Source organism: Orbicella faveolata, unplaced genomic scaffold (genome assembly GCF_042242905.1).
Source record: "Orbicella faveolata isolate gen_17 unplaced genomic scaffold, um_ofav_v1 contig_46, whole genome shotgun sequence".
NCBI classification, from domain to species: Eukaryota; Metazoa; Cnidaria; class Anthozoa; order Scleractinia; family Merulinidae; genus Orbicella; species Orbicella faveolata.
The window spans coordinates 24,855,261-24,874,870 of record NW_028301576.1 but is presented as its reverse complement, the minus strand read 5'-3'; the positions used below and the strand labels follow the sequence as shown (position 1 = coordinate 24,874,870).

Here is a 19,610-nt window from a genome sequence, read left to right as displayed (position 1 = left end):
ATGGCAAAGGAAATCAAGAATAAATGGAATGTTGTTGTCCCCGTTGGAGCAGGTAAACTGCTTTGTCTCTTTATCTTCGAATCCAGCTAAAGTACGAATTCCTACCTTGATTTGTTTTCAAGAATTATAAGCTCGATTACCAGTCAGTGTTCCAGAAAGCGGAGAAAATCTGGCCTTACAAATAAATGATGTCATATTCTATGTACACAGGTATTTGTAGAATTTGTCGTGGGAAACATCAAGCTGCCATGAAATTCGTGGCAAATGCTTCACCGCCCCAGGAGCAGAGAGAGGAACAAAGTTCAGCAGACCTACCCATGGAGAAGGCTGACAGCACCATTGTTGATCCACAAGCGCACGTGCGATTCTTGTTACCACCGGAAGAACCATCAGGTGAGGTATTACACATGTGTACTCAGTTATCTATTAGTTTGTTATGGTAACACAAGAGTATTTTATACGTAGATACGGTTCCAAGAGATTTTCGAGTCGATTTTTGAAAGAGAGTTTTGAAGAGGCAGATGAGGAATACATGCCTTTGGTTACACAGCTCATTAACTGCAGAAGAGATGAGTATATGCCCAATTAGCGTTAAAATATTTAGTATTTGAGAATTATAATGCACTGTTGATCCTTTTTGATAAAATTATTAGCATTGTAAATAATTATCATTATTAGTTCTTCTAGTTTAGCTGCGACTGCTATCACTTTTAAAGCAACATTTATCCATTGGATTATCCAACTACTCGTCTGTGTGAAGTTTTTCTGCTGCTGTAGTCGTTCAAAGATCTTGATGGTACGTAGTATCCCTCTAAAGTAAATAGGTGTCCTCTTGTGTGTTGTGATGCCCAGACTCCTCTCCACATTTCAAAGCTTGGCTACTAAGCACTAATTCGTATCGTTTCGATATGGTGTACGAAGTTGAATGTCATGGAGTGTTCCGGCGAAGCGATAATGTTATCAAGAGAAAATCTCAAGTTTACGAAGAGTGAATTAGGAAGACGAGAAGGTATAACAAGTGAAAATTTGTTATCTAAAGACTTTTAAATGCATTTGAAGGCTCGCAACAGCCGCTGTATCAGTGTTCTGAAACCGCACTTGGTTGTCTTTGTTTTTATACCGATTAGAACTTCACTGGAACTTCAAACTTTATTGTCTTTACGTTGCTTTTCAATATTTGAGCTTCCATCTTGGGGTTATGGCTAATCTACGGGTGCGGTTTGTGCAGGAACTTTTACGATGTCAGTCATTAAACTAACATCTTGTGCAAGATGTGCAGGGTTTGAGCTCGATCTGCGAACAAAAAATGGCAGGTCCCAAAAATTTTTTTGATAATTCGTACAGACCAAAGGTGGAAATGAACCGTGGTATAGATATCTCTTTGGGAGGGACTTGGCCACAGGAGATATTTGGCCTCAAAATCACCATACTTTGCTATGCCATTTTACATGGGTAGTTATTAGCTTACATTGATTGACAGGTAATCAATCAAATTACATGAAACTCCCGTACATAACTCATGTAGGACTAATCTACACTCGTGTATAGCCACAATTGAATTAGATGAATTGCTCAGGTTTAAGAGCCCCCTACTTTTACCCTCATTTAGTGTAGTATTTAAAGAAATTTATGTGAAAAAAGTAGGGGGGTGGTGTAACTCCCCCCGGAAAATTGTAATTTTGAAACCGTTTTGGCTTTTTGAGTTATTGGGTATGCCCTTCAATCTGGCCAAGTTTCACTGAAATCGGTGAGATGGCATGTATCACCTCTGCCTGGTCCTCTGGTGGACATGCTCTTAATGTCATAGTATCACTGAAAAAGAATATTTCCTTAATAGGGTTGCTATGGAAATATACAATTTGGAGACTAACATGCAAAAGATGGAAGGGAATTTCGAAACTACCAGTTTTTCTTTATACTGCCTTGATTTGGCGAATATTCGGTTAAACATTGAAGCAGCTATTCTAAAAAAAAATAGGTCCGCGATGGGGATTTCATTGACAAGGTAGTTGTAAGGGTTTCTGATCGGAAGCAAAACTGTCGCTCGCCGTGAGTCGACGATACTACAGGGCTGAAATTAGTCAGTGTGGATAGTAATTTTTGTGCGGGAATGATTTAAACAAATACAGATCCATAGGAGGGATCTGGGGTATTAACTTATACATGTATCAAGCAATATGCCTTTCCTTCCCTCCCTGGAAGCTTTTTGGCGCGTTGTTGAAGGTTTAGTCATCGTTTTCAACAGATAAATTACCTCTTGGTGGCTTAAGCTATTTCTTTGCTTGTACGGCAATACTAAAAATACTTGGAACTGTAAATGTTTTCGTAACAGTCATTGAAAAAAAAATTAAAAAACTTTCTGCTACTACTTTTTACACATGGTCTCGTTTGCAGTCGTTGGTTTTAGTCTTGTCACTCAACGCTCCATGCCACCCTCCTAAAGATCACAAACGTAAAATTTTGTTAGTATGTTTCTTATTTTGAACAGCATTTGTTCAGCACACATAAAAAATGCATTTCTTAGTTATTGTGAACAGTGCACAAGTCAAACATTTACATGTATTGTTCTTTTCGACCCCCACCTGCTACCCCCAAAGGGGGAGACATTTCAAGGATTGTTATGAGCTCCCCAAAATACAAGAAAATCCTTTTCGATGCCCAGAAAGCCACAAAAACAAAAAGACTTGAAAAGAGCGCTAGTGCTAAATTTGTGACTGGTTGGACGACTGGTTGGACGTCAAAATCACCCAAAAGTTAGCATGGTTCAATGAAACTGAAAAAATGTAACTGGAGGACAATTTCAGCCTTGGACAGCAAACCGTTCGCTAGCAAGACCCTGAGAGCGTGGCGAAAGATACTGATGCGTTTTGCAAAAAAAAAAAAAAAACAGATCGGTGGAAGATGTTCTCTAGCGACGCGTGTGTTCTCCTTCGCACAACAGATACAGTCATTCATTTAAGGAATGCCTTCTAAGATGCATTATGAGTGAGTAACTGTTAGAGTTGCGCAGCATTAGCGAAAGTTGTACTTCAAGAAACACGGTTTTAAAGCTCTCCAGCTGTGTCATCTTGAACCTACTCGACATGCATATGAGGAAGGAACTCCTGCGTGAAAACCAACTTAGCATACCCATGCTTAAGACTGCAAGTATTTTATATGGTGCGTGAACACACAGTTTTTCCATCCAAGGCGCAAGGTGGACAACATTTGTGCATTAGGGAATGAAGACCCGGCTATCTCCTGAATCTACTGTGTGGTAATTATCCTCATGTTATAGGTTGGCAACTATTCAGTGTCAGACAACAGCAATGCGTTAGCAAACCTCGCGTGGAATTCCGTAAAATTCAAACGTCACTTATACTTCTAGCTACTTTATCATACACTATGTAAATTTTTCCCTCATCACGTTTCACCCATAAGCACTTCTCAACATTCCACGAGGGCTAATTCCCAACTTAATCCACGTGGTAATGAACTCAGATGAATGTCGACAGTTATGTATTTTAAGTACACAGATGTCCTCATATGAGGGTCCTTGTTCCCCTCAATAGTTGTTGTATTCCCTTGTTCCCGCAATTATCCGTGCTTGCTCCCTACTTTACTCAAATTTTCTTGCCCTTTGCCATGTTCCCTAACATTGTTTGCCTTTGTTCCCCTGTTCCCCAATCGAAATCGACCATGCTCCATTGTTCCCAAAGACACCTTCATGGGGGACCCTCTCGTATGGCTTGGGTTCACTTGACAATACGACTCTTAACTGGCGTTTAAGCTGGTTTGTCTACGCTAGAACCACATGTCCTCTCTGCTATTTGCTCATATTCGAATGAGCACATGTCGTGTAAGCTTGGCTTGGTTTAGAAACGACTAAATCACAATATCATCTACACCAAAGACAAATTCAAAAAAGTCAACATAATTTCTGATGACTGATTTATCCCATCTGTGTAAAAGAGAACATCATACAATCCAGCATATGATTTTAAGGTGCTCCCAAGTAGCTTATTTAAGAATGAATTCTTTGACTGGAGGTCGCAAGTCACCAGTGAAAACATTCATTTATCTGACTCAAGTCTTTTATACGGACCTACAAACTCACTTGAACACCATCAACCTCCAAGCTTGGTTTTGCTGTTGGCAAAATACTTTATTTACAAATGTAATTTGAGTGAACAATCTTTACTCTTCTCACTGTTTAAGATACAATTTCGAGAAGCCATAATGACTGAAAGATGCACCGAAATAAAAGACATAACTATCAAATGGAAATACCTTATATTGAATTATTTTGTCCAAGAAATTTTGCCACCACCAACGTCGCAATATGCAATAAGACAAATTAATTTACCTGCTATGTGTCAATGTTCCCGTGTTTTTAAAATTTCAGTATCAGTAAAAGCGCCTAGCATTTATTTATATATTGTAGTCTTCATAGTGCTGTAATTGTCTTTTTATGTGGTATTTACTTTAATCTATGTTTTATTTTCCTGAACGCGTTTTCTATGAATGAAAAATAAATAAATAATAATAAAAATGACCAGGTGTTCAGTTCGAAAGAAGCGTGTGTAAATTTGTGACCCAAACGTTCCGCTTCTGTTGTGAGGTACTTCATTGATCCAGTCAAGGCTATACCAGATTTTTACATTCACAGACATTGCCCGTAAAATTTCACCACACGCGTCCATTGCTGCCCTCCCCCTAACCCCTAGCCCCACTATCTCTCGGCCAAGTTACGTCAATGTCACGTGCGACTTTCGCTCTGTGTTTTGGCAAAACTGCTGAGGTTTCCCGTCGGGAAAATCCTACTCGAAGGTAAGGAATAATTCCTAACATTAAGTGCATTTGATGGTTGCCTCCTTGTTAATACTGCCGTTTTCTTAAAGCGAATTTTAATATGTAATCCGGCGATCAACCTGTTTATACGTCTAAATGCGAAGTGGGTCAAATTTTATAGCGGGTAGATGCCTCCAAATTCAAAATCTAACTTCTTTTACCTGAGGATATGCCAGGAAAGCAAAACAAAAGCAAAGAAACGTATATTCCGACGAATGAAAGTCAAATTAAGAGCTGCCGTGTGTTGATTTCCGAATGACATGAAAGGTCAAAGGGTCGCTCATATTGCTCAAGTGACCTGTTTTGAAAATACATACATACATACATACATACATACGTTTATTCCCCGTCCCCAAGGGGCTTTTCAGTGATCTCAGAATTCGCCGATTAATTACCCCAATTCTTTTTTCGCCCGACGTGTAGTTGAAATGATTGTTCTTCCCCAGAGTATAGTCTCGTTGGGTGAAGCCATGCACCAGAGTACTTTTTTGAGCCTTGAATTTCGTCTAAATTCAGAGTTGGTGAGCACTGTCGCGAAGCATAAATTAAAAAAATTCGTCAACAATTCACGGACAACTTTCAATTGGATTTTACACCGCGAATAAGCAGAGGAAATAAGGTCTTTTGATTTCCTAGGTTAATCTTTTCTAGAATGCTTTCACTTTTTAAACGAGAGCTTCCGAAAAATGCCCAATTTCGGCGTCAATTTAGGCTGCCGCGAGCGCAAAATACAAAAAAAATTGCAAAAAATAAATAAAAATCTAAACGACCTGAAACTTGTATTTTTAGAACTAGTTGACCTAGGGCTTTATTCTGGCCAAGTTTGGGAAAATCAGTTTTTTTTTTATCTTGCATGACCTTAGTTGATCCTTACAGCAAACTGCTCTTAAGTATCCGTGACAAAATCTTAAGTGAAAAGTAATGGAAACATTTATAGAAATAGTTAGAAAATTTCTTAAAAATGGGCGTTATTTGGAAAAGTATCTTATGAATTTACAGATTTAAAGAAATGGTTTCATGTAATATAAATTACCTTAGATCATTAGCTACAACGAGGGATTTATTGTGGAGAGTACAAGAAGATAAAGACTGAAATCAGCTTATTTAAATTGAGTATAAAACGTTTGTCAGCAATTTGTGAGGAAGTTGTGAATTTTAAACGAGCTCTGTCACGTTATTTCGGTCCGCTGTAAAATGCGTAAAGATGTCTTTAAATATGGGAAAACCCAACAAATAATGAAGCAGTTTATTTATCTAGACTGTGTTACTGCACTGAGACTAAATACTGTCTTGTGTTACGGATGGCAAGGATGAAAATGGATTGCATTTTGAAAAATTTAGCCTACATTTTTCACATTCTCACACGTTATCTTGAAGCTCAGGCCAAAAATGTACTACTGGTGACTTTTCCTGCAAAAACTCAAGCGATGTCTTTCTGCTACTTTTCAAGGGATGTTTCGCATGGGTCTAGTCATTAGGTAGTATTTTTGTGTAGTCTTCGCCGGAAAACAGAAAAACCCCCATGACAGATCTCCTTTAAATTCAAAAACTTTTTACAGACGTGAACACGACTAGCGGTAAAATGGGTGCATTGTAAAGCACTTTGTTAATTCAGATAATGACAAACTGAAATGATCCGAAAATTGCTGCTAAAGGTTCTCTCATGAACATAGTTTACACTTTTTATCTTTTTCAAAGACGCTATAATTTATGAGACAAACAAAGCACATAAAAATAAGCTGTTTACAAGCAGCCGATTCGGCACCCTGACGAAGAATCAAGAGGTTACCCCTATGTTTAAGATCTGACCCTACAGATAGCCCACCCAAGACCAAAGACAGCACACGAGGGGTGGCCACGGCCAGAGATTCCGCCTAGCGGTTGTTTTAGGTGACACTGTACAGCCAGGAAACGGGGCCTATCGTTTTTCTGTTGATATCCGAGAAGATTAGAGGGCCTAGCCATTTACAAACATGCGCTCCTGTACGACACTAACGGCAGTGAATTTTTGCCTTGGACAGAGTTAACCTCATTAAAACCTGAGAGGTCCTTTTGCAACTACACCTAATATGAAAACGTTTCATGACCTCTTACACATTATTACAGGCGACCCAAATATTTGGCTACCAACGATTCAAAACAGTTTTTTTCTCTTTACAAGGTCCAATGAAGCATCATTTTTTTAAAGCAATTTACAACACTTTGAAAGTACTTTTGCAGTTGAAGAAAGCACGCCAACAGGCTCAGTCTCTTCAGCCGTCAAGATATTCATGTGTCTACCACTTGAAACGAACATTTCTCCGGCAACAAGTCGCGGCTTCATGATGGTACAACTTCGATTAACGGTGCAGCGTAGATGTTTAATAATAAACTAAAAACGCATTTGCCACTGAAGTCTCGAAACGTCTGCCTTTTCTTTCCACTTTTGGCGCATCTTCAAAAATTTTCCCATTTATTTATTATTTGCATAACGGTACGTTGAGCGAGATGCGAAAAGAGTTTGTTTCTTTTGTACTAGAGGCCGACAAATTCTTTCTTTGGCATTTCTTATGCCTCCTTTCTCGAATCTAATCTCTAAAACTCTGAACTATCAAAAACGCTTAAAATATCCTTACTCACTAATTGCTACTTGAATTTAAATTGTTTACGAATTCTAATGTTTAGGCAATGTTTATTTAGGCAAAATATTATTATTATTATTAATTTTTTTAACAAAGCCATTCTGGTCTTTCATGACAAAAAATATTGTTAACCGTGCGGCCATGGGCCGAGCGGGGTTCATGTTTTACCCGTGGTTTAATATTTTTTTTTTCGTCGTTTTGTCGGTGACCAGACCCAAACTTCCTCTCGGTCAAATTCTGAATCACGCAACCTGTGATGTTTATTCGCCAAAAGCTGTTGAAACATTAATACACGGACAATGTTACGGATACTGTTTTCTTTATTGTGTGTAAAATATATTTTCTTTTGGTTTTATCGAAGCGTTGGATTCGAAGGGAATAATAAATACGCTAAGAAAGGTATTACGTTAGCCATGGAATGCGCTGACGTTGCAGCTTTCTCTTTCGCCACATGACAAATAAGATTTTGTTTACTTCGCACGTTTATTTCACCAGGAGCGAGTCTTTTCAGTTTTCCGAGTATTTTTCGTGTTTTTAGATAAGAGAAGTGAATTGCATTGTCGAGCTCTTTTATTGAAGCGAGTTCAGAGATCGGAAGGAAAATAAAATATTTGCAAGCCAAGCAAAGAACGTCTCAGAACGTGCAAGGATTACGTCATTGGTAGGGAAATAACCACCGTACTAAAGATAGCAGTGGATAACGTAATTCTTGAACTATGTGACTCGTGTGACTTCTTCGCTAGCCCTTCATTCAAGGAAAAAACAATTAAATTTAATCTTGACTTTTAAGAAAAAAAGCTGTTGTTAAAAGTGTTCGTATCTTCATGCCCATACATATCGCGAAAAAAGTTCCAGATTAAGACTATTACGTCATCGCAGATTTCACAAAGTCTAAGAGTGATGGTGCAATAATACAGTTTGTGTTGATCAAGTGATGTGGTGTCTACAGTGATCAACGAATCATCGAGGACTGCTTTGGAATATGCACTGCATTGCGACTGTGGTGCTAAGAAAAAAGTTAAATTTTAAAAGCGCGGTTATAAGATCTAAGATCTCCTTGTTTTGTTTGTTTTTGGAAATGCTGGTAATCAAATATCTCTGGACTGTTCCCAGCATGCCAACCCTTGTATAGGTTATTTTCACATACCTTGAAGTAGAAATAAGAGCTGTAATAAATGCGCGGACCAGAATCGCGACTTATCTGTAGCTTGAATGGAAAACTGAGTATCAGTTTATGTTTCCAGTTCACACTCTTTTAACCAGTTGACTTATAAATAATTCACAAGAATAGTGGGAGGTCAAGGAAGTTTTGTGTTCGGTTATTTTGTTTGGCGATAGATGTTAAAATCCACTAGCTTTAACTGGATTGGCGAAATCCGTTTTGAATATATAAGGCAAGAATATATTGAGTAAGAATTCGTGGAGAAGTTTAATAATATTTCCTACTGATGACAAATTAAAGAAAGGTTTAAATCTCGAGAGTACCACAAGCTTTGGGCGATCAGGTAACCTATTCAAGTGCGTAATTGGACAATAAGCCACCCTCTTTAAAGTTCATTACATTTTTACGAGCATATTTGAAAGACTTTACAAAACGTTTAAAGTAAATAATAAGAGGTTATAAAGAGAAAAAATTAGACCAAATGTAAATTGTAAAAGGATTGCAATAAAGCAAGTTTTTGGACGACCAATCGACCAAACAGGATATAACATACGTAGACGACCAAATGAAACAAAAAGATAAATAATTTAGTATAACAAAATGGTAAGACGATAAATTAGTGTCCCTTGCCACCAATCATTACACGATCAGCGACACATTCGTGTACATGCATGAACGAAGGTCCTGAACTGATAACAACGACGATTCCCCAGTGTCCTTTGACCTTCAATCATGGACAAAAGTCTTGGAACAAATTTACACTTTTGGCGCTTTTGCGCACACGCCAGACGCGAATACAACTTCACCTGCTTAATCTCGCCCCCCACCTCCTGTACAATGTGGAAAACTACTACCTGCAATTTCTTCTGATTTTCAACATTGTTTTGGATGGGTAGGGGGAACAGCAACGCGTTTTTAAAAGGAAAGCAGAGCTTTTTTTCAAACTTTAGTAGTAAAACACAGATAATTCGTTAAATTACATGTGTCCCAAGGACTTTTGTCCACGATTGTATGTTTCTTCAATTTTTGCTAATAATCCTCGGGAAAGAAACGATATAATTCCTTGCGGACAAGGCCTTCAGCAACAACTGGTTTAATGAGAACGGCTACAAAGGATCAAATTTCCTGTTTAACGGTTACAAATCCTAACCCTATATCAGACCAAAACATTCCATTTTCCATACCAGTTTTTAGACCTGACGCTGAGGTTCCAAATTTTAATACTGGCTTTGTTGTAGTGTAATTAAGCTCCCATCAGTGCCGAAGCCAAGAATTGGTAAAATTCAGATCGACTGGATATATTTTGGTTACTTTCCTTTCTCTGTTATACATTTGAAGTTTAAAAGACAAGTACGTTTATACGCTGTCGTTGTTCCCTTGAAAATGATACCCGATTTACGACCGTAATGGCCAAACTCTATACCGGTTTTCAGGCCAAAACGGCTCAAAAGCCATGCTCTTATTTATGTTAATTCTTCGCGCCAAAATCGCTTTAAATGTTGTAATTTGCATGATCTAACACATATTTTTTCTTGATAATGGAGTCATGACGACTCCGAAACGTCGGATTTTATCGTTCGTTTTTTCCGTTTTATGTCTTAACGAGTGGAATAAACTGGAAAAGTATTTACCACATAGATAGGTTACACAAGGCGTCAAGCTGTTTTGTGACAAGTATCGGTCTTAAAGGAGCTCAGTGACGGTTTGCGCATATTGAAAAGTTTAACCGCAATTGTTAAAATTCGTCTTTTTTAATCCGTGTTAATCTTCTCCACCCTTAGTCATCCTTGTTCTTTTATGGTTTATCATTATCTCTTTGGTGTTTTTCTATCTTATTAAACTGTTATTTTCAGGTTTCCTACCATTTAAAGGTAATTTTGTATGTGGCCAAAATAGCTCAAAATACTGTGACTGAGCTCCTTTAACATGTGACGCAATAGGCGTGGACAGAGGTCAAGCACTGTTATTTGAACCGAGATACAGACATGTTGTATCACTACCACGAGCTCGTACAGTTATCGTTCTATTTTGGTTGGTCATTCGGAGGGACCTTTTGGGAGCAAATCTCCCATGGTGGGGACCTTTAACCTGTCAAATGCCCGTCAAATGCCCAGGAAGGGATGACCACACTTGGTATTGACAGAGCCATTACGGCTCAGTGATGTTGTCCATTTCTCATTGAATACTCTTCCGATGCAACCAAAGGTACGAACAAACTTCTAAAGACTGCTGTGACAGATTCTTTATCTGAATTAATTAACCGACATAAGACAAATTCTCCAGTAAAGACGACGTCAAGAGCTAAGTACTGAGGCTCGAGATACGTACAGTCAAACCTGTATTAAGCGGACCCCATATTAAGCGGGCACCCTCTATTAAACGGACAGCAGTGCAAGCTCCATTTTTCTTTTCCCACATTCACAGTAAATAATACCTGTATTCAACAGACACCTCTATTAAGCGGACGCGGACACCTTAAACCTAACTTTTATGGTCATTTCTACTGTTAGAAAACTGCATTAAACGGACACTGCAAAAGAATGCATGATTTTAAAATCTTAAAAGTTGTTGTCACTGACTAAAAATCTTAAAATAGACGTTTCGGCTAAAATACTATAACCTTCTTTAGTGATGAAATGAATGTTAATGGCGTCTAAATGTAAATGAGATGTTTATAAGAATGTGAGGAACTCGCTAGGGATTAATTTAGCATTTTGTAAATGTCTGGAATATGCGCGTGGTCATTAATTGAGTTCGGTTCGCGAATGGAATGCCATTAACATTCATTTCATCACTGAAGAAGGTTATAGTATTTTAGCCGAAACGTCTATTTCAAGAAGTTTAAGTCAGTGACAACAACTTTTAAGATTTTATTACTATGCCTGACTACAACAACAGTATTTTTAAATGCATGATTTTTTTGTCCACGTTTTAGTAGATCGGTCATTCAAGTTTGCCAACAAACTGAGCTGTCACAGAAATGTAATCTTTTGTTATTCGGTTTTGTTTTTACAGAACTTTTGTTCTTGTTTGATTTTGTGAACCTTCACATGATTCGATCAATATAGATACTGTTACTGTATATTGAAACCGCTTTGCCTCATGCACTTGTCATTGTTTAAGGAAATACGGTGGCAGAGTTATCGATCGTTCACAAGAATGCTATTTGTCCCTTTCAAGGTCTTTTAATACCGACCAGTATTGATATGACCCTTTTAAGACGAGGCGAATTCTGAGGGAACCTGTTTTCAAAGGACATCCTGTATTAAGCGTACACTAGCAAGGGTCCTGAGGGTGTCTGCCTAATACAGGTTTGACTGTACTCCCTAATTCTCGAATGTCACATCAACCGTCATGTGCTGAACTTCGAAAAAAAAAAAAACTATTATCATGCAAGTATGTTTTGTACTGCTCGGTTATGTAAGTACCACAGCAGGCTCAGTTGGGTACATTGGTTTTACTGAGGCTCGTTCTTGTATTAGAACTAATTTTATATTCAGTCAACCGTTCTTCACAGTCAGTGAAACGAAATTCCTCGATCCCATCGGAGAAGGTCGATAAGGTTGGTTTCCAAAGCAAAAGTTTTCAGGAAAATTGACTGGCCATGGGAGATTGGACGTTCCAATATACTGAAAATTTAATCTGTAGAAAACTTCATGATGTATTCAGTAGCTCCTGGGCCGGGTTGTTCAGAGCCCGATTAAGCTAACCCAGAGAAAGGTAGAATTTTGATTTGAGTTTTGTAACTTTGCGGTGAGGTTTTCTGTATATTTTTTGGCCTTCTGTTTTGAGCTTTAATAATCACTATATACACAGAACAAAGCAGCAAAAAACATTTGTATAGAAGAAAAAGTTATAATTCGGTTAACTTTGACGAAATTTCACACCGGAAAAACACTTTTGGAGAACTTAAATGGTGAACTAAATGCGACTAAATCTGTTCTTTAATACATCTTTCTTTTTCTAGTATCTGAGTTACTCGACCGTTCGCTCGTTAGATTTTTTACGAATGGTTTGCAGAGTCTGCAGACGACGCGTAAGCCAATTCAATGACAAACCTGCGAAAACAAACCCACTTGTAACCCAATTTACCGCAAGAAAAAAAGATAAACATGTTATTGTCCGGCTTAGGGTCGGTCCGTATAGTGGAAAACTGTGACCTCGACCTTGAAAATGCTGCCCTCGGCCTGCGGCCTCAGGCAGTATTTTCAAGACCTCGATCACAGCTTTTCACTATACGGACCTCCCAGCCGGCCAATAACATATATGTTTTTATTTAAGATCCTTAAAGAACCTGCTTTAACTCGTTTCATGGCCTCAGGATACGAGGTCTACCCTTAGCAGTAAACCAATTGGCTATAATCACTGTTGTTAAGGATGTGATCACAGGCTGACTGAACCGTAGTGTATTTTGAGCTAGGCTGGGTGTTTCAGTTCGCTATTTTGAACTGCGGTCCACCGAAATTCCGCTTAAGGATCGAACCTAATTTTTCATTTTCTAGCCTAGAATGTATTAGCAATCCGATAAGTAAGCAAAAGGAACAGATTTTTGGTGTCGGCGTGTTGATCTCCTGCTTTAAATGAGCAACGAAGGAGAGGAGAATAGTTTTAAATGAAGTAAAACTGGTTTACGAGTGATCTAGATGAAATCAGTACTGAAGTCGGGGTAAAACGTCAAACATGATATGACGCGAGCCTATTGTTTATAGTCTTTCTGGCATCTCGATGAGTCAATGCGTTCGTTACCACGAACTTGTCAAATTGCAGAACACAGAAGATATTCTACAGTCAAATCATGCAATAAGGTTCAGTTATGTCCCTAGAAACATCTGACCATTGGGCCTTATAGACTCAGGTTTTATATTTTAACAAAGTTTATACTCTTCTTCCAAAAAGATCACAGGCGGCCCAGACGTTGAACACGATTAATACGTGACATTATTCTGTTGGCGATTGCGTTACAATTTTAGCCGTTTATAAGACAACGTATGAGAATGCTTCGAAAATTACTCTAAATGCTACGTGTAGAAAACAATTTGTATAAAATGGCTTACCTTGTGTTTGCATTGCGTTATTTTGATGTCTCTGGGTTCCTGGAGGTGGTTTAGAGCCATTTAGGCGAGTTTTACTTTCTGGCGGTTCGCTTCCCCTAAAGAGAAACGAAAGGCGGGCGACCCACTGGCCCGACGGCACGCACTCAAAGCTCTGTACAAACATGGTCTAATCTCGTCAAAATTGCCTCATGGCAGCCCTCGATTACTCTTCTTCCTATTCGCTTTCTCCCAAGATTCCAAAGTTTATGTTAATCGCCCGAGAATCGCTGGTTTTCCAGCTCTTGCTTTCCATTTCTGCTCCGTCTCGATCCGTAACCGATTATCTTGGGCACAGGATTTGAATTTTAGCTTAACGACCACGCCATCGTGACAAAGTCGCTTCCAACCGCCGAGAGGCACGGGACATTTTTTGATCCTGCAAATTGCACCGTGCCGCAGTGTTAACAGAAATTAGCGCCTAAAAGCACTGTTAATTGCAAAAATACAAGAAGTAAACAATGTTCAGCTGAATTTAGCGCCTAAAAGTACTGTTAACTGCAGCGAGAGATGGCAACAAGTAACTGACCAATTCCCCGTGCCTCTCGATGGAACCTTGGGAGAAAGCGAATGGGAAGAAGAGTTATCGAGGGCTGCCATGAGGCAATTTTGACGAGATTAGACCATTTTTGTGGAATTTACGGAGCTTTGAGTGCGTGCTGTCGGGCCAGTGAGTCGCCCGCCTTTCGTTTCTCTTTAGGGGAAGCGAACCGCCAGAAAGTAAAACTCGCCTGAATGGCTCTAAACCACCTCCAGGAACCCAGAGACATCAAAATAACGCAATGCAAACACAAGGTAAGCCATTTTATTCAAATTATTTTCTATACGTAGCATTTAGAGTAATTTTCGAAGCATTCTCATACGTTGTCTTATAAACGGCTAAAATTGTAACGCAATCGCCAACAGCATAATGTCACGTATTAATCGTATTCAACGTCTGGGCCGCCTGTGAAAAGATCAACTTTCCAAGAAACGCTCTCCGGCGTATTCTTACGGTGTTTTCAAAATTTAAATTCTTAAATTTTAACCTCAGTCTCAGCGTTGTTACCAAAAGGGTTCCTGTTCTATTCAGGTTCACGTTCGACCAAGTGACCACTAAGCCTGTGCTAAAAGGTGAGGTAAGGTCTTATTAGAAATTAAACCAATAACCACATAGACCGCGTTTCAGTAGAGTGACTTGACAAATGTGTTTATCACTTTTAAGTCGAATTATACCATAAATTTCTGAAACGAAGTATTAAATTTAATTAGATCACACGTTAAATCAAGATAGGCCCATTTTGTTTTGTGGAAAGCGGAAAGTAAAACAAGCCACAGTTTTTTAAACACTCTCTAAGAATTGTCCTTTGTAAAAGAGAAGCACAATGAGAGCTTATTTGTCTTAATGCACCCTTCAACGCCATTTACAGTATCCTGGAAACATGGTTTCTTATCGCGTAAAATGTATTCTTTTAGCTCGTTAAGTGTCGGCAAAAGCTTTTATTATTGTGGTCTTTCGATTTTCTGGTCGGAGAAAGTGTTAAGTAGAATTTTTCCTCAGTTTCCAACCGCTTTGGTTGCTAAAGAGTGGTTCTGCCTGTAATATTCCTAGCGGTATGTATTTTCTGTTACTGGATAGTGCACGGCTTCACAAGATTTGTTCCTTATTTCGGATTCGTTCAGTTGCATGGGGGGTTAAAATTAGGAGAAATTCTTTAGATTATTTGCAAAGAGTATTCACGAGCATTGAATCCAAACGTTATCAAAGGCAAGGTAGTTTCGTTGGTTTATTCGTGTCTGAGTTTCGTCTTGTGCACTTAAATATTCGTACAGCAAGTTAAATAATTCACGTGTCGACTGAGAATAAAGACTTCAAGTGGGTGGATCTGTCAGATTATTTTATCTGCGTTCAACGGGCTTGAATTTGAACTCCGTGAAATAGATCAGAGCCATTGTGTGGGCGGCTTACGTTTGTCAGAAAAGTTGAGTGTGGTACAACATATACGCATATTTACTCTAATCTATTTCACGGACGTGGAGTCTCTCGATCATTAAGCGAAATTCACCGAGTCTTTCAGTTTTCCAATTTAATATTTCGTTTTCAAACAACCTGTGCACATTGTCGCTTTCTCGATTAGTTACGTTATCAATTGTTTTAGTAGAGGTCTTATTCTTGTCTACAGTCTGCCTTAGTCCACGTGTCCAGCGGTAAACAACATAATTTTCATGCCTTCTCAAAAGGCTCTACATTTGAATATTCTCGTTTACAACGCACGATTGGTCATTAAAGGTCATATTTTGGAAAAAAAAATTGTTTAGGTGACCTCTCCTGAAAACTATTCGCTACACGGAACATTTTATGTGCAAGGAGAAAGATCAGATAACAGTGAGAAAGCGCAGGGGCATCCAACGGATCTTTTCGGTAAATTATCTGTTCAGAAGCCCTTTAAATTAGAATAATAAGAATGCAAGATGAACAATTTATGATTTTTCTGTTCAGGTATATACCCAACCCCGGCTTAACAGCTTAACAATTTGTTATAACAGCCTTGCATGCTTTACGTTGTGGCAGATGATATACCTTGGTGTTTTATCGCTTGGCCTGACCCAGGTTAAACTGCGATGGCGTGGATAGTTCTCAGTCCATTTGACCAGGGGTATTGTGGCACAATATGTAGCCTTAATCGATAGCAAAACTCGGTTATACCTTAGATGTATCATGTACGTTGGAAATATTTCGCATTTTTAAGCACCCAGACATTTTCTCGACTTATCATTGAATATGGGCATTGAAATAAGATGTTGGTTGTTTTAGCATTTACGCGGAAAAGCCGGTTCGTCAACGGTTTGTGCAAATGGTAAGCAAAAATCTCCGATGGTAAGTTCCGTTCCAATTAAGTTCGACGTTCCGTTTACTATGACAATATGACCGAAGTTACCGGAAGTTCAGGGGAAATGGTAAACAATCATTGATTTAACTATAAACAGATGGGAATTCACAGCAGGACATTTTCAGGAATTTTGAAAAGTTGGTTTTTGTAAAGGGCGGAAGACCGAAAAACTCGGAAATTCGAAACCAGGCTGCGTTTGAGCTAGGCGGGCCCTCCACCACTGTGCAATCAATCTACCCCCCCCCCCCAGCCGATATATGATTTATAGATCTATTGTTCGCATCGGTTTTTTTGTTGTCATTTTTTTCTAATCCCTTTTTTAATTTCACTTCACAGAATATTCTTATTGCGACACCATGACGGGAATTCGCTTGTGTTCTTTCAAACCCCTCGTTGCTTACTTTGGAATCGCCATCTTGGTACTAATAGCAAGAAGAAATTTCCTTCGGAAGAATTCACCTTCCACGAAAGGATGGAGTACATTCTATCAAGAACTCGCACTACAATTAACCCATTCGCAAAGTACGCTTGTATTTTATGATACTAAGTCAGGATTTCTTTTTAGAATTGAGAAAACAGAGCTTTGCAAGGCTATTTTCTTGTAGGAAACTGGATTTTCAATAGAGTAACAAAACTCACATTACTCGGACGGCTTTAACCTGAGTGAGGTAGTAAAATAACATGGAAGAGTAAAACATTTGGAAGCTGATTTAGCTTGATATTTTTTGTCTATTATTTAATTTTTACAGTGCACACGAGGTCCTTTAATCCCGAACGTGTACCAGAGAGCCTTACAAGACTATTACGAATGTACGATGACGTCAAAACGTTCGTCATGTTCATTGGATACCCCCATACCATAAAAGTGTTACAGGAGCCATATTGGACGCACATCCTGAAATTCCTATTCCTCAAGAATACGATTTTATTGGAAACTGGAGGATGTACCAGCACAAAAACCTACAGGACTCTGGCCAGCAAAAGCATATGTTGGTTTTCGATATGCATTATCTTTCTACTTTTCAAGCAGTCTTCAGAAACAAAACCAATAAACCGAGCCAATTCTGGTTATGGACTTCTAAAGGCAATGGTATACACTATAACTTTGTTCCTGATGCATGGCAGGGAACAATTAGTGGGAAAGTAAAGGTTAAGCAATTTTACTTCTCGATTTACTGAATTTTCCAGTTAGATAAAAAAAACTTGGTTGATGCATGATTTTACCAGCTGATATGAGTTTGCTGAGCAACGATTGAAAAAACTCCAGGAAGAAAAAATGAAAGTGAAGGAAACAACGAAAGAATTTCTCATTTTCACAGAATGGAGTAGTTTTGAACCACTGCTATGAGTGGATAATTGGCTGCTTTATTGACTGATGACTAACCAAAAGGAGTAACAACAATAACACGACCAAAAATCCACGTGTTTTGACGAACGTGTTAACTCTACTAGCAATCTTTAATAAACAAGTTAAAATCATTTTGCCTGACCATAAACGTTTTGGATATTTCCGATGTTTTGTTAATTTAAAAAGGCACGCTAGTCGCCAGAAAAGAGCTGGAATATTGTGGGAAAAGTCATTTGATACATCAGCATCAGATCGAGGTTATAGCCATTTTATTGTATATGTGATCTAAGCGTGAATATGGTATTACAACCTGCATCGTCCCCGATAGACCACATTCGATATAGCAGTATTCTGACACGGCTCCGAGGCTTTCAGGACAAACGTCTATATTTGATGCATGGTGTTTTCTTTTCATCCAAGTCTCTTTTGGGGATCGAGGGACAAAAGAACTTGAAATTTGACAATTTTATCCTGAAAGCCTCGGCCCCATGTTAGAATATCGGATGTATCGAACGTGGTCTACTATAAATAATTACTTAATCTTAGAACCTGATAAAGTGACCATGAATAGGTTTGTGCTATGCTTTTGAAAAGCAAATTGAATGTTTGCATTTCACGTGGATTGACAGGTTTTCTGAGATGGAAGTGGATGGGAAACATCTAAGAAACTGATGGAAAAACCAGGAACCTTTAAAGTATTTGAAGACATCCAGAATGTAGTTGGTGTTCCAGTCAAGTTTATTTACGTTATTTCAAATCCATAAGATGTCATTGCTTCCAGTGTAATTAGTCACCCGTTTGACCCCCACAAAAAGGTAAGACAAAAAGGTATGAAGCGTTAATGTAACACCTGGGTTCTAGAGCAGATGAAGAAACGAGTGATAAGCTTTGTTTTAAGCTCAGATAGTGATTTTTCTCATATATGACTCAATGCTTAGGATGTGACAGCCCTCTTGTTTGATCGGTGGTAAACAGACATGGTAGCCATATGGAGCATTTGCCTGAGAATAGCAGCTTTCACTTAGGAATTCCACATGTAAGTAAAGGAAAATATCAGTTCTATCTATGAATATGGAGTGAAAAGACTTTGAGCTTTGTAGCTGCTATGCATATCTGTCTTGATGATTTGAGAGACTGTTTCCAACTAATGAATATTGATTCTTATTTCATTTTCAGATGAACGACACCGGAGCAGTTCGCAATGCCGTAGAAAACGTCTTTACACTTGCGGAGACCAATGAACGAGTAAGGAAGTTATACGGTGATGCAGTCTTGGACATCTCTAGCGACCAACTTATTTTTAGCTCAAGGGAAACGCTAAAGAAGATATGCATATTTTTAGACGTCACGTGTGTCACAATATTGCCTTCTATGTTCTTTATTTAACGACGCAACGGGTACTACACGACACCAAAAACGGCCAACATGGCGGATACCAGAGGTTCTTCTTCAAGCTCCCGAGGCCCGATGGGAGGACGTGGCATGACGTAATATGACATCTCCCTTCCTTTAAATTTAACAACAACAACAACGAAATGGAACGTATTCTATCCCTAGTCTCACCTCTCCTGAGTCGGTGCCAAAAATTAATGTGAATTGTCATAGACTCAATCAATCCGACTGACAAATTAAATTTTTTGAGCTTCGCTGTTTCATTTCGATTTACTAACTTCTCTTTGTCGTAGTCAC

The 19,610-nt window shown here is 38.7% G+C and overlaps 1 pseudogene; it reads left to right on the top strand.

Moving 5' to 3' along the window:
• On the top strand, positions 1 to 19,307 carry LOC149099073 (uncharacterized; annotated as a pseudogene).
• The last annotated feature ends 303 nt before the right edge of the window (positions 19,308 to 19,610 follow it).